General features: G+C 49.5%; 1 long non-coding RNA gene across 1 annotated transcript; it reads right to left on the bottom strand.

Annotated features, from left to right (window-relative positions):
• Positions 1–884: 884 nt before the first annotated feature.
• Positions 885–10,802, bottom strand: LOC144331857 (uncharacterized). The gene is made up of 2 exons (XR_013399419.1): positions 8,170–10,802; positions 885–1,331 (listed from the first exon to the last, which is right to left on the bottom strand). It is a non-coding gene; the product is annotated as an uncharacterized LOC144331857 (long non-coding RNA).
• Between the last annotated feature and the right edge of the window lie 876 nt (positions 10,803–11,678).

Raw genomic sequence — 11,678 nt, 5'->3', positions numbered from 1 at the left:
GGTGTGGTGGTGCACACCTGTTGTCCTAGTTGAGGATGAGGCAGGAGGATCGCTTGAGCTTCTGAAGTCGAGGCTGCAGTGGTGCCACTGCATTCCAGCCTGGGTAACAAAGCAAGACCCTGTCTCAAAAAAATAAAAATTTTAAAAATGTTTAAAAAGAAGATATTGAGGCCGGGCACGGTGGCTCAAGCCTGTAATCCCAGCACTTTGGGAGGCCGAGGTGGGCAGATCACCTGAGGTCAGGAGTTCGAGACCAACCTGGCCAACATGGTGAAACCCCATCTCTACTAAAAAATACAAAAATTAGACAGGGGTGGTGGTGCAGACCTGTAATCCCAGCTACTCGGGAGGCTGAGGTGGGAGAATTTCTTGAACCCAGGAGGCGGAGGTTGCAGTGAGCTGAGATCACGCCACCACTGCACGCCAGCCTGGGTGACACAGCGAGACTCCATCACAAAAAAAAAAAAAAAAGATACTGACACACTCATAATGTCCCCAAAGATATCTGGTGTGCCCCGCCCTGCAGATGTGCGTTTGCTAATACTTACGTTCACAGCATGTGACACAGCAATCGTGTGGACAGAAACTGTGACAGCTTCTGCCCTGTGCAGAAGGCAACCTGTGTCAGGCCCCTCTGATCCCACATGTGCCCATCAGTAATGACCCATTCAGTGCAGATTAGACATAAAACCAGCTTTGACTTCAAAGGACCAAGCAGCTAAGAGTAAGAGAAAGGAGGATTTTCAGCTGCCTGGGAGTGGGGAAAGATATTCAAAGGGCTGGAACCTCTCTTTCTTTGGCAAAAAAGAAGGCCAGAAAAACCTTCCAAAGAAAAAAAAAACCTCTGGGGAATCGTTATATTAAGATGGATGGATTATGGGTGATTTATTTTCTTTTAAAAGAAAACTGCTTTAATGATATTATATTGCTATTACAATGTTTTACTACTAAGAAAGATTCTAAGAAGCCACTGAGGGTTATGGATGAAAAAGAATGGTTTTATAAAACTCAGCAATTCTTAAGAAGAGTACAGCCAAAAAGGCTTTCTCACTCCTTTATAGTTTCTTCCAATAACTGGCTCACTAAGTCGGAGGCTGAGCAGGCAGACAGCTGCAGACCTAAGGGAAGCTGTGACCATCTAATCTGCAAGAATGAGAGTGACTTAGAGCACATAGGAAAAAGCAGGTAAGAAAAGGTATAAAAGGTTTCTCTCTTTAACATCATTGTAAAAAAAAAAAAAATCAGGAATTCTTGACCATTCATGATTAGTGAGAAAGGCTGCACCTAAAAATTTTTTTTTTAATTTTATATTACAAAGACAGGGTCTTGCTCTGTCACCCAGGCTGGAGTGCAGTGGTATGATCATGCCTTACTGTCACCTCGAACTACTGGGCTCAAGTGATCCTCCTGCATCAGTAGCTAGGACTACAGGCCACCATGCCTGGCTCATTATAAAATGTTTTTTAGGGCTGGAGTCTTGCTACATTGCCCAGGCTGGTCTCAAACTCCTGAGCTCAAGTGATCCTCCTGTCTCAGCCTCCCAAAGTGCTGGGATTACAGGTGTGAACCACCACCCCCTGGCCAGTGTTTGCCTTTTAAAATCTCTCTCTGTGTAAGTATCCAATCTCAAATTATATTTTCTCTATTGCAAAAATAATTCCTACAAGCATTCCTCCTTACACAGTGATTGATAGTTCTATTATGTAGGTTCAAGTGTTTTAAAAAGAGTTCCACTTATTCTAAAAAGTACTATGAAATAGAAAAACATACTTGTCTACTCAGAAGCACAGTCTAGAGGCGGCAGAATGCCTGGCACAGAATCTACTTTCCACTCCTTCACCAAGTACAGACATTGTGAACTGATCACAGCACTCTTCTCCACTAATCTAAAGACTGTCTCTCTAGCCTCTCTATCCCTTTTTATTCTAAAAAGCAACTTGTAGGAGTGGATCAGAGCTGGCATCCAGGAGGGTGTGTGTTGGGTGGGGCGGGGGTAAGGGGGGGAAATCGCATCTCTGTGCAGGTGCAAAACTTAAGACGCCTCCCAGTGGTGGAGATTTCTAATTGCAGGCACAGTACTTAGAGGACCAAAGCAAGACAAAAGGGCAGTAAATGAATGAATGATTCAGTCTAGTCTTCTGTAAATACATTCCTCCTAGAGAAGAGTTTTGAATTTTAACATGAGTTTTCTTTGCTTTAGGGATTTTAAGACTGGCTAATAGAAGCATTTCAGGTGACAGTTGGTAGCAAAGGGCCTTTAGAAAACCTCAGATTCTGGTTGGGTATGGTGGCTCATGCCTGTTATCCCAGTACTTTGGGAGGCCGAGGTGTGTGGATCACTTGAGGTCAGGAGTTCATGACCAGCCTAGCCAACATGGCAAAACCCTGCCTCTACAAAAATACAAAAATTAAGGAGCCATGAGGTGGGTGCCTGTAATCCCAGCTACTCAGGAGGCTGAGGCAGGAGAATAGCTTGAACCCAGGAGGCAGAGGTTGCAGTGAGCTGAGATTGCACCATTGCACTCCAGCCTGGGTGACAGAGCAAGACTCTGTCTCAAAAAAAAAAGAAAAGAAAACCTCAGATTCTTTCCCCAATATCCTCTTTGCCAAAGGCTGACCCTTCTTGCTGTCCCAAGCCTTGCATCTCCAGCCTGCTCAAGATTCCTCACTCTGCAGACTATATGCAATATGCTTTGGATACAACCTAGGGACTATTTCCTGATCAGTCTGTGCCAGGCACTGGGCAAAGAAATCCACATGCCTCATTTAGATATTCCTCATAACAACTTGTCCTAAGACAAGTGCCCTACCCCATTTTCCAGGTGAACACATTGAGGCTCAGAGAGGGGAAGCAATTTGGCCAAGGTCACTCAGTGTCTTACTCAGGGACAGGCAGGATTGAAACATTTTCCTGGCCAAGCTGGGCCTACAGGCCCTACAGTGTTAGCCCCATGTTGGGCCCCTCTTTGACACCAGGCCACCCTTCTCTTGCCAGAGGAGTCCAAGACAGGTCAGCTGTGCCCCTGGGAATGTCCCACCAGGGCTGGGCATAGGCAGCCCACATGGGCCAAGGGGTGCCTGTCGGGAGGGAAAGGGGACAGTGCAGGGTCCCTGGGCCAGTTCTGGACCTGCACTGTTCTGGCGACTGCCCTAGCGTTCTGCAGCCAGAGTTTGAATCTGGCTGCTGCTAGCTGTGCAACAGTTTGCCACCCTCGCTGGCCTCCCTTTCCTGTGCCAGATCCCTCCTCTGGGGGCGGCTGTGATAATGCATGTAGTCACATAGATAAAGGCTCGGGGCTGACACAGTGGAAAGCGGGTCAGTGGTCACCCCTTTATCTCTGTCTCTAACACTGTCTCCTTCTGTGTGTGTGTGTGTGTGTGTGTGTGTGTGTGTGTGTGTGTGTGTGTGTGTCTCCTGGTACTACTGTCTGTCTCTCTGTCTTTCCCTCCCCCTCTCTTCCTTTTCCTCCCTCCAAGGGGTCAAGGGAGGACACAGGACACAGCCAACTTTGGCTTTGTGAGGCCCCAGCTTGCAGACATAGGGCAGGCCCGGGGTGGGGGTAACCCTGGCCACCTGCCAGCCCACCTCCTGGGACAGGCCCTTCCCTCTGTTCAGGCCCCTATCTCCCCTACTCACAGCCCTGAATAGCCTCCACTCAGGTGTGTCCCTAGCAACTGGGAGCCCTGGGCCATGCCTGCTGAGGACAAGGATACTGGGTTCCTCCTAGGAGAGCATGGAGGGGGTCATCTCCCTTAGGAGCCACCCTCAAAGACTCCCAGGGCTGGGGCTGGGGCCCCATACAGAGGAGCTCCTGAGTTAGCCCTGACACTTGTGGTTCCTCTGCCCCATCTTTCTTCCTGGAGGTGGAAACCTACATGGAAACCTCCACACAGCACTCAGGAGCACTCCTAGGCTGCAGACAACAGCTCCTGGAGCCTGGAATAGCAAGGGCTGTTGTTTTACATGCAAACCACACACACACACACACCACAGACACACACAGAAACATATACAGACACACACATAGACACATACACACTTCATTTTTAGGGCAAAGGGTGCCTGTGCCATGCATACTTTTTGGCACTAAATTTTTGTCAAACAGTGCAAAGAGATTCATAATGAAAACTAACACCCGAGGCCAAGGTGGGCGGATCGCTTGAGGTCAGGAGTTGGAGTCCAGCCTGGCCAACATGGTAAAACCCTGTCTCTACTAAAAATACAAAAATTAGTCCCGCACAGTGGCGTGCCCCTGTAGTCCCAGCTACTCAGGAGGCTGAGGCAGGAGAATCGCTTGAACTCGGGGGACAGAGGTTGCAGTGAGCCGAGATTGTGCCGCTGCACTCCAGCCTGGGTGACAGAGCAAGACTTCAACTCAAGAAGAAAAAAAAAAAACCAAACAAACAAACCTAACACCCTTGGTCCGTCAGTTCACTTTCCTGAAAGCAGTCAGTTTCTTGTGAATCCTTCTAGAGAAAGTGAATGCATAATTCAAATATTAATATTGATGGGTGTATATTCCTGCAATTTTCCCCTAAATGGCAGCATCCTTTACTTACAGCTGTACTAACTTTCTTCACTTAACAGGTGATCTTGGAAACTAGTTCCATATCAAAACACTTAGATCTACCTCATCTTTATGTACATATAATTCACATGTCAAAAAATTTACCCTTTAATGTGTACAATTCAGTGGTTTCTAGTATATTCAGAGCGGGGCAATCATCACCACTACCTGATTGTAGGACACTTTCATCACCCTAAAAAGAAATCCCACACCCATGAGTGGACATGCCCACATCCCTTGCCCTCAGTCGCTGGCAGCCAATAATTTGTCTTCTGTATCTATGGATTTGCCTAGTGTGGGTATCTCTTATGAATACAATATATGGCCTTTCATGTCTGGCTTCTTTCACTTAGCATAATGTTTCCAAGTTTCCTCCATGTTGTAGCTTTGTATCAGTGCTTTGTTCCTTTATTTATGGTTAATATTCTGTTGTATACATATACTACATTTTGTTTAGCCTCTCTTTCTTTTTTAACAGCAATGTAGTATTCCACTGATGGATGTATTTAATTTTTCTTTTTTTTATTAGACAGGGTCTCACTCTGTCACCCAGGCTGGAGTGCAGTGATGCAGTCATAGCTCACTGCAGCCCCGACGGCCTGGGCTCAAGCAGTCCTCCCACCTCAGCCTCCCCAGTAGCTGGGACTACAGGCACGTGCCACCACGCCCAGCTAATTTTTGTATTTTGTGTAGAGATGGGATCTCGCTATGTTGCCCAGGCTGATGTACCTTAATTCACCAGTCTCCTGCAATGGGCAATTAGGTTGCTTCCAGTCTTTTGCTACTACAGATACTACTACAGTTAATTTCCTTGTGTTCTTTGCAAATATGCCTGTAAGAAACTTCCTCAGTGTAAAATTGCTGGGTCAAAAGGGTATATACATTTTTCAGTTTTATATATTTACCAACTGTGTTCCAAAGAGGGCACACACAAAGGTGACATTTTCCCCATACCCTTGCCAACTCATTTTATCAAAAATGTTAAGTCCTTACCATCAGCTTTGCATTGTGACTTTCATTTGAATTCTTTTTTTTCTCTTTCTTCTTCTTCTTTTTTTTTTTTTTTTTTAAAGACACGATCTTACTCAGGTGTGCACCACCACAACCAGCTAATTTTTAAATTTTTTGTAGAGATAGGGGTCTTACTATGTTGCACAGACTGGTCTTGAACTCCTGGTCTCAAGTAATCATCCTGCCATGGCCTGCCTAAGTGCTGGGATCATAGGTGTGAGCCACTATATGCAAGTGCATTGCTTTTCTTTTGAGTGAAGCCTTTTCATTCTGAGTTAGTCGTCTGTTCACAACTTTTATTGATTTAGCTATTGAGTCATTGACCAAATGTTATTGATGTGTAAAAGCTCTTTATATGTGGAGAAAATTAGCCTTTTTATGTGATTTAGACATTGCAAAATTTTCCCCAATTAATCATATTACAGTTGACATTTGAACAATATGGGGATTAAGGCACTGATCCCCCTCATGCACACTCAAAAATGTGCACATAACTTTTGACTCCCCAAAAACTTTACCACTATAGTCTACTGCTGACCAGGAGCTTACTGATCACATAAACAGTCCATTAAGGCTGGGCATGGTGGCTCACACCTGTAATCCCAGCACTTTGGGAGGCCGAGGCAGGTGGATCACCTGAGGTCAGGAGTTCAAGACCAGCCTGACCAACATGGAGAAACCCCATCTCTACTAAAAATACAAAATTAGCCCAGCATGGTGGCACATGCCTGTAATCCCAGCTACTTGGGAGGCTGAGGCAGGAGAATTGCTTGAATCCGGAAGGCAGGTTGCGGTGAGCCGAGATCACGCCACTCACTGCACTCCAACCTGAGCAACAAGAGCAAAACTCCATCTCAAAAAAAAAAAAAAAAAAAAAAAGAGCATTCAGTAACAATTCAGTAAATTTGTGCTTTTAGGATGGAAATAGGTCTTCATCCATGTCTTCATGTTGAGTAGGCTGAGGAGGAGGAGGAAGAGGAGGAGGAGTGGGTGGTCTTGCTGTCTCAAGGGGTGACAGGGGTGGAAGAAAATCCCCATATAAATGGACTCATCAGTTTAAACCCATGTTGTTCAAGAGTCAGCTTGTTTTTGTTCTATAAAGAAATTGTGGCCTGGCACAGTGGCTCACAGTGTAATCCCAGCACTTTGGGAGGCCGAGGCGGGTGAATCACCTGAGGTCAGGAGTTCAAGACTGGCCTGGCCAACATGGCGAAACCTTGTCTCTATTGAAAATACAAAAATTAGCCAGGCATGGTGGTGCATGTCTGAAATCCTAGCTACTTAGGAGGCTAAGGCACGAGAATCGCTTGAACCCCGGAGGCGGAGGTTACAGTGAGCCAAGATTGCGTCACCGCATTCCAGCCTGGGTGACAGAGCAAGACTTTGTCTAAAACAAAACAAAACAAAACAAAAAAACAGAAATTGTTGTGCACCCAGATGTATCTTGTACAGCTTCTTAGAAAGGTTATAAAAAAGGGCTCAGCACCTATACCTATTTATGATACTTCAGGGGCACCACACAAATCAACAGATGTCCCCAGCCCAGAATGCTGTGAGTGCTGAACCCCAGCGGACACACGACCCAGTGCTGGGGGTGTGAAACATCCTTCTAGAGGTGGAGTGGGGGTGATTTCTGAGCTGAGACTGAAGGGTGAGCTCAGGCAGGGTAAGCGGGCATTGGCAGGCAGAGGGGACAGAACAGGAAAGCCCTGCAGACAGACGGAGAGCACAGGGTGGGCTAGGGAACTGAGACATCCCAAGCCTACCCAGGGCCTGGGGGTCTGTCCCAGGGTCTGGGGACACTGGGAGGACAAGCAAGCTGGGCCCCCTTCAGTTCTCAGCCTAAGGGGAGCAGGAAGACTGGAAGGTTTTCCTCCCAGGGTTGCTTGGCTCCATTTGCCTTTGGGAAGATCCTGCAGGACTGAAAGCATCAGAGAGGAGGCAAGAGGCCATCAAAGAGACCAATGCCACATTCCATAAGGGGGCAGAGGCTGGATGGGATGGAGCCAAGGAATGGACACAGGGAAAGAGGACCCAGACTTAGCCCTGCAGGGCTGACCGGATGGTGGGGCAGGGACAATCTGTAGTCAGGTCCCCCTCCCCCTATATAGCTGTCCATCCACCTAAGACTCCCAGGACCAAGCCTCAGGTTAGGAATCCATTCCCCCTGGGCCCCAGGGCTCTGTCTAACGGGGCTACCCAAGCATGATATATTCCAGCCCCAGGCAGCCCAGAGCCCACAGGCAGCCATTGCCAGATGCCTGGGTGGGCGATGGAGGAAGGACAGGCTCCCCACCCTTGGCATGGGATGGGGGTCTGAGGGAGGCCAGAGTCTGTGCAGTGCTGAGAACAGATGAGGCTCGGGATGGTGGAGGGCTGGTGCCCCAGTCCTGCTCCCTCTGCCAGGCTCCTACCGGAGCTGAGACCAACCACCTAGGATCCTCTTCCCAAAGAGTCCCTCTTTCTGAGTCTGTCTTTCTGTCTTTCCATCTGTCTCCTTCTATGAAAGATGAAGACATCTCTCTAGATCACTTTGTCTCCCTCTCTTTCTGGCTACCTGGCACACTGTCCTCTTCTGAGAGTCTCTCACTATCTCTCTCTGTCTCTGTCTCTGACTCCTTCTGTCTCCCCACCACTCTCATTCTCCTCCTGCTGCTCAGCACCACCACCACCTCCCCATTCATCCTGGGGCTGTCAAGTGGGGTGGGCCCACATGCTCATGACCCAGCAGGTGCCACCCGGGACTGGCAGGGCTGGTGGGCAGCTCCAGGGCCTCTGCTCTGAGGGGCTTCTCTGGTCTGCCCTTCCCTCCTGCCAGATCTATCCAACCACAGGGACTCACAGCTGCCTTTTCAGATGCATCCAGCCGGGAGTGGGCTTCACCTCACTGGGCTGGGAGATGGACAGCTTCCCACACAGAAGGTCTTAGGCCATGTTGCCAGGCTCTGGTCACCAAACATTTCCCTCACCAGCCAGGAAGTTCCACTACCAACGATTTAGGGTTTAAATGGCAGGAAGCCCTGCTAACTCCCCCTCCTCCCAACATTAAACCTTAAACATATCAGTCATTCACACTATAGTATGAACAAGCCAGCAGCTCTTCCCTCTACCCCCTAGTTGGGTGGATGCTGCATATGGAGATATTGTTCTTCCATTTTTGCAAGAGGAGATGAAAGAGAAGCAGAGGAAGGGACCTGAGAGAAGGCAAGTAGGGCAGAGGTTGGGGGTCAGAAAGGGGAGGATTTGGAGAAATTGCCAGAGGAGGGGAAGGGGGAACAAACATTGCTAAGGAGAAAGCCTCTCATTTGTCCACTCCTGCACAGTCAACAAAGCACAGTTGCAGGAAAGTCCCCAAGTCCTCACGTCACCCCCGTTTTCCAGATGGAGAAACTGAGGTTCCGAGAGAAGGGACTCTCTCTAGATCACACAGAATATCTAGGTCTCCTCACTCCAACAAGAGGTGCCCTGTCTTGCCGTGTTCGCTCATGTCCGGCCCTGTCATTCTGTTGTCCTCTCCCTGCACCCACCTCAAAGATGCAAAACGGGAGATTCCAGAGGAGGACAGGAAGGCCCTCCCCAGCCCTAATTTATGATTTTCTGCCAGCTTCCTTCCTCCCACTACTCCCTTCCAGCCCCAGTCCCAGCTCTCTGGGGAAAGAAAGAGCTGGTTGAATGAGAAGGGCAGCTCCATGGAGCATAAATAACTTGGCCGGGCAGCTGCAGGCTGTCCAGGTCTCCCAGTGCCCCCGACCCTGGCCCTGCAGGGTGCTCCCAGCTCTGAGAGCCAGGGACAGGAGGGCCAAACCCCCGATCAAAAGCGCAGAGAGCAGCCATTGCTCTTGGACCCTGTCCTTTGTCTGGTCAGCAGCTTTGAAGGCTGTGGCCTTACACAGTCCCTTCCCTTTCATGGTGTCCAGGCGCTGCCTTGGCCGTCAGGCCTGGACCCCTGGGGGCTGCGGCCATGGGCTCTGGGCACCCCTCGGGCTGCTCCCTCACCTATGGAACAGGCACGATATGGGAAGAATACCTGGGCTCACACGAGCTAGTGTGTGCACAGGGCTGATACGATAGGGCACACCCAACCTGGAGAGACAGTCCTGTAGGACACAGCGGGAGGAGAGAGTCCCTCAGCTACGGCCCCGAGGGACTTCACAGGGGAAGGAGGCTGCAGCCCAGGTTGTTTGTTAAGAGGATAAAACATTTCCTGTTTGGACTAGGCCAGGGTGGATGCGTCAGTGAATCCGCCCCAGACAGGCTGTGTTTCCCGGATCCCATGGCCTGCCCTGGGAGGGTGTCTGTGTGTGTCCCCGTGTGGTCCCCATGGGTGTGGGTCCAGGTCTGGGTATGTGTCAATGCATTCTCTCTGGCCTCATCAGCCCCAAGATGGGACCCCATATGTGAGCCAAGTTATCTCTTACCCCAAAGAAGCCCCACTTCAGGGCTCAGCTGGTGGGTGGCAGTGTGGTCTGGTGGGTAAACTCATAGGCACGCACCCATCACTCACTAGCCATGAGCCCCACACCTGGGGACAATAAGGCTGCCTTCCGGGTGGCAGAGAGGATCGCAGCAAATATAAGCAAAATGCTTAGCACAGCGCCTGGCACACAGTCAGCGCTGGGGAACGGAAGCTGCTGTCGTTACTGGAGGTTGTGGTCTGGTCTTGGCAGTGGAAAGGACCAGGCCCCCAGGGGGGAGGCCCCGCCACAGGGACAGGCCCTGAGACCTCAAGCCAGCTGGCCCCTCTCCTCTCAGTTTCAGCAAACATTGAAACCTCAAATAATCAAAACCCCAGACCCCCACGGCATTTCCTGTCTTTCCACTCAACTGACCAGAAAGCAGGCTGTCATCCAACAGGAAAGTGAGCCCTTAAATGGGGGCTTCAGCTGTTCCCCAGGGCCACCAAAGGGAGGCCTGAAGCTTTCACACTTTCCCAGAAGCTCAGACTCTTAAGCCAGAGGGACCTTAAAAAGTCCCATGTGGGAGGGTTGCTTGAGGCCAGGAGTTCGAGAGCAGCCTGAGCAACAGAGCAAGACCCCGTTTCTACAAAAAATATTAAAAATGAGCCAGATGTGCTGTCACACACCTGTAGTCCTAGCTAATCAGGAGGCTGAGGCAGGAGAATCACTTGAGCCCAGGAGGTTGAGGCTGCAATGAGCCACTGCACTCCAGCCTGGGTGACAATGTGAGACCCTGTCTCAAAAAAAAAAAAAAAAAAAAAAAAGTCCCATGGCTTGTTTTTTCAGGCAAAGAAATGAGACTCAGAGAACGGAAGTGACTTGCCTCAGGTCACACAGCTCCCAGAGGTTGCTCTGGAATTGACACCCAGGCCTGTGGGTCACAGGGCTTATGGGGTGGTAACCATTAGGTCACACAGCCACAAGGTCAGTCTTTAGTGATAAACAAATACCCTGGACCTGGGAATCCCAGGCTCAGCAAGGACAGGCCCCTCTCTGATGTGAAAATGTTGAGAACAGCTTTTACCAGGATAGTCTCTTGCTGGGAAAATTCTGCAGAGGCCTGAGTCTGCCACTAGTTTGATGGCATTGGTTAAGAAATGTGGATGCCATAGGCCAGGCGCGGTGGCTCACACCTGTAATCCCAGCACTTTGGGAGGCTGAGACAGGCGGATCACGAGGTCAGGAGATCGAGACCATCCTGGCTAACATGGCGAAACCCCATCTCTACTAAAAATATAAAAAATTAGCCAGGCGTGGTGGCAGGCGCCTGTAGTCCCAGCTACTCGGGAGGCTGAGGCAGGAGAATGGCGTGAACTCAGGAGGCGGAGCTTGCAGTGAGCTGAGATCCGGCCACTGCACTGCAGCCTGGGCAACAGAGCGAGACTCTGTCTCAAAAAAAAAAAGAAAAAGAAAAAAGAAATGTGGATGCCATTAATCGCAGGAGCATCTTGGACATGTTGCAAACAGACCTAGCAGTGCCTCCTCATTCTCTGGCACCCATCTGGCATCCCAGACACCTCTCAGTCCCTCTAAGACATTATCCAGTGCTTCTCCTTCCTAAACAGCTATGTGTTAAACAGCTGCATGTTTGAGCTTCCTAAACAGCTCAAAGCACCCCGTGGGATGATGGGTTTTTATCTGG

Source organism: Macaca mulatta, chromosome 10, assembly GCF_049350105.2.
Source record: "Macaca mulatta isolate MMU2019108-1 chromosome 10, T2T-MMU8v2.0, whole genome shotgun sequence".
Taxonomy (NCBI): domain Eukaryota; kingdom Metazoa; phylum Chordata; class Mammalia; order Primates; family Cercopithecidae; genus Macaca; species Macaca mulatta.
The sequence above is the reverse complement of the archived record's forward strand: the minus strand, read 5'-3'. Positions and strand labels throughout refer to the sequence as shown.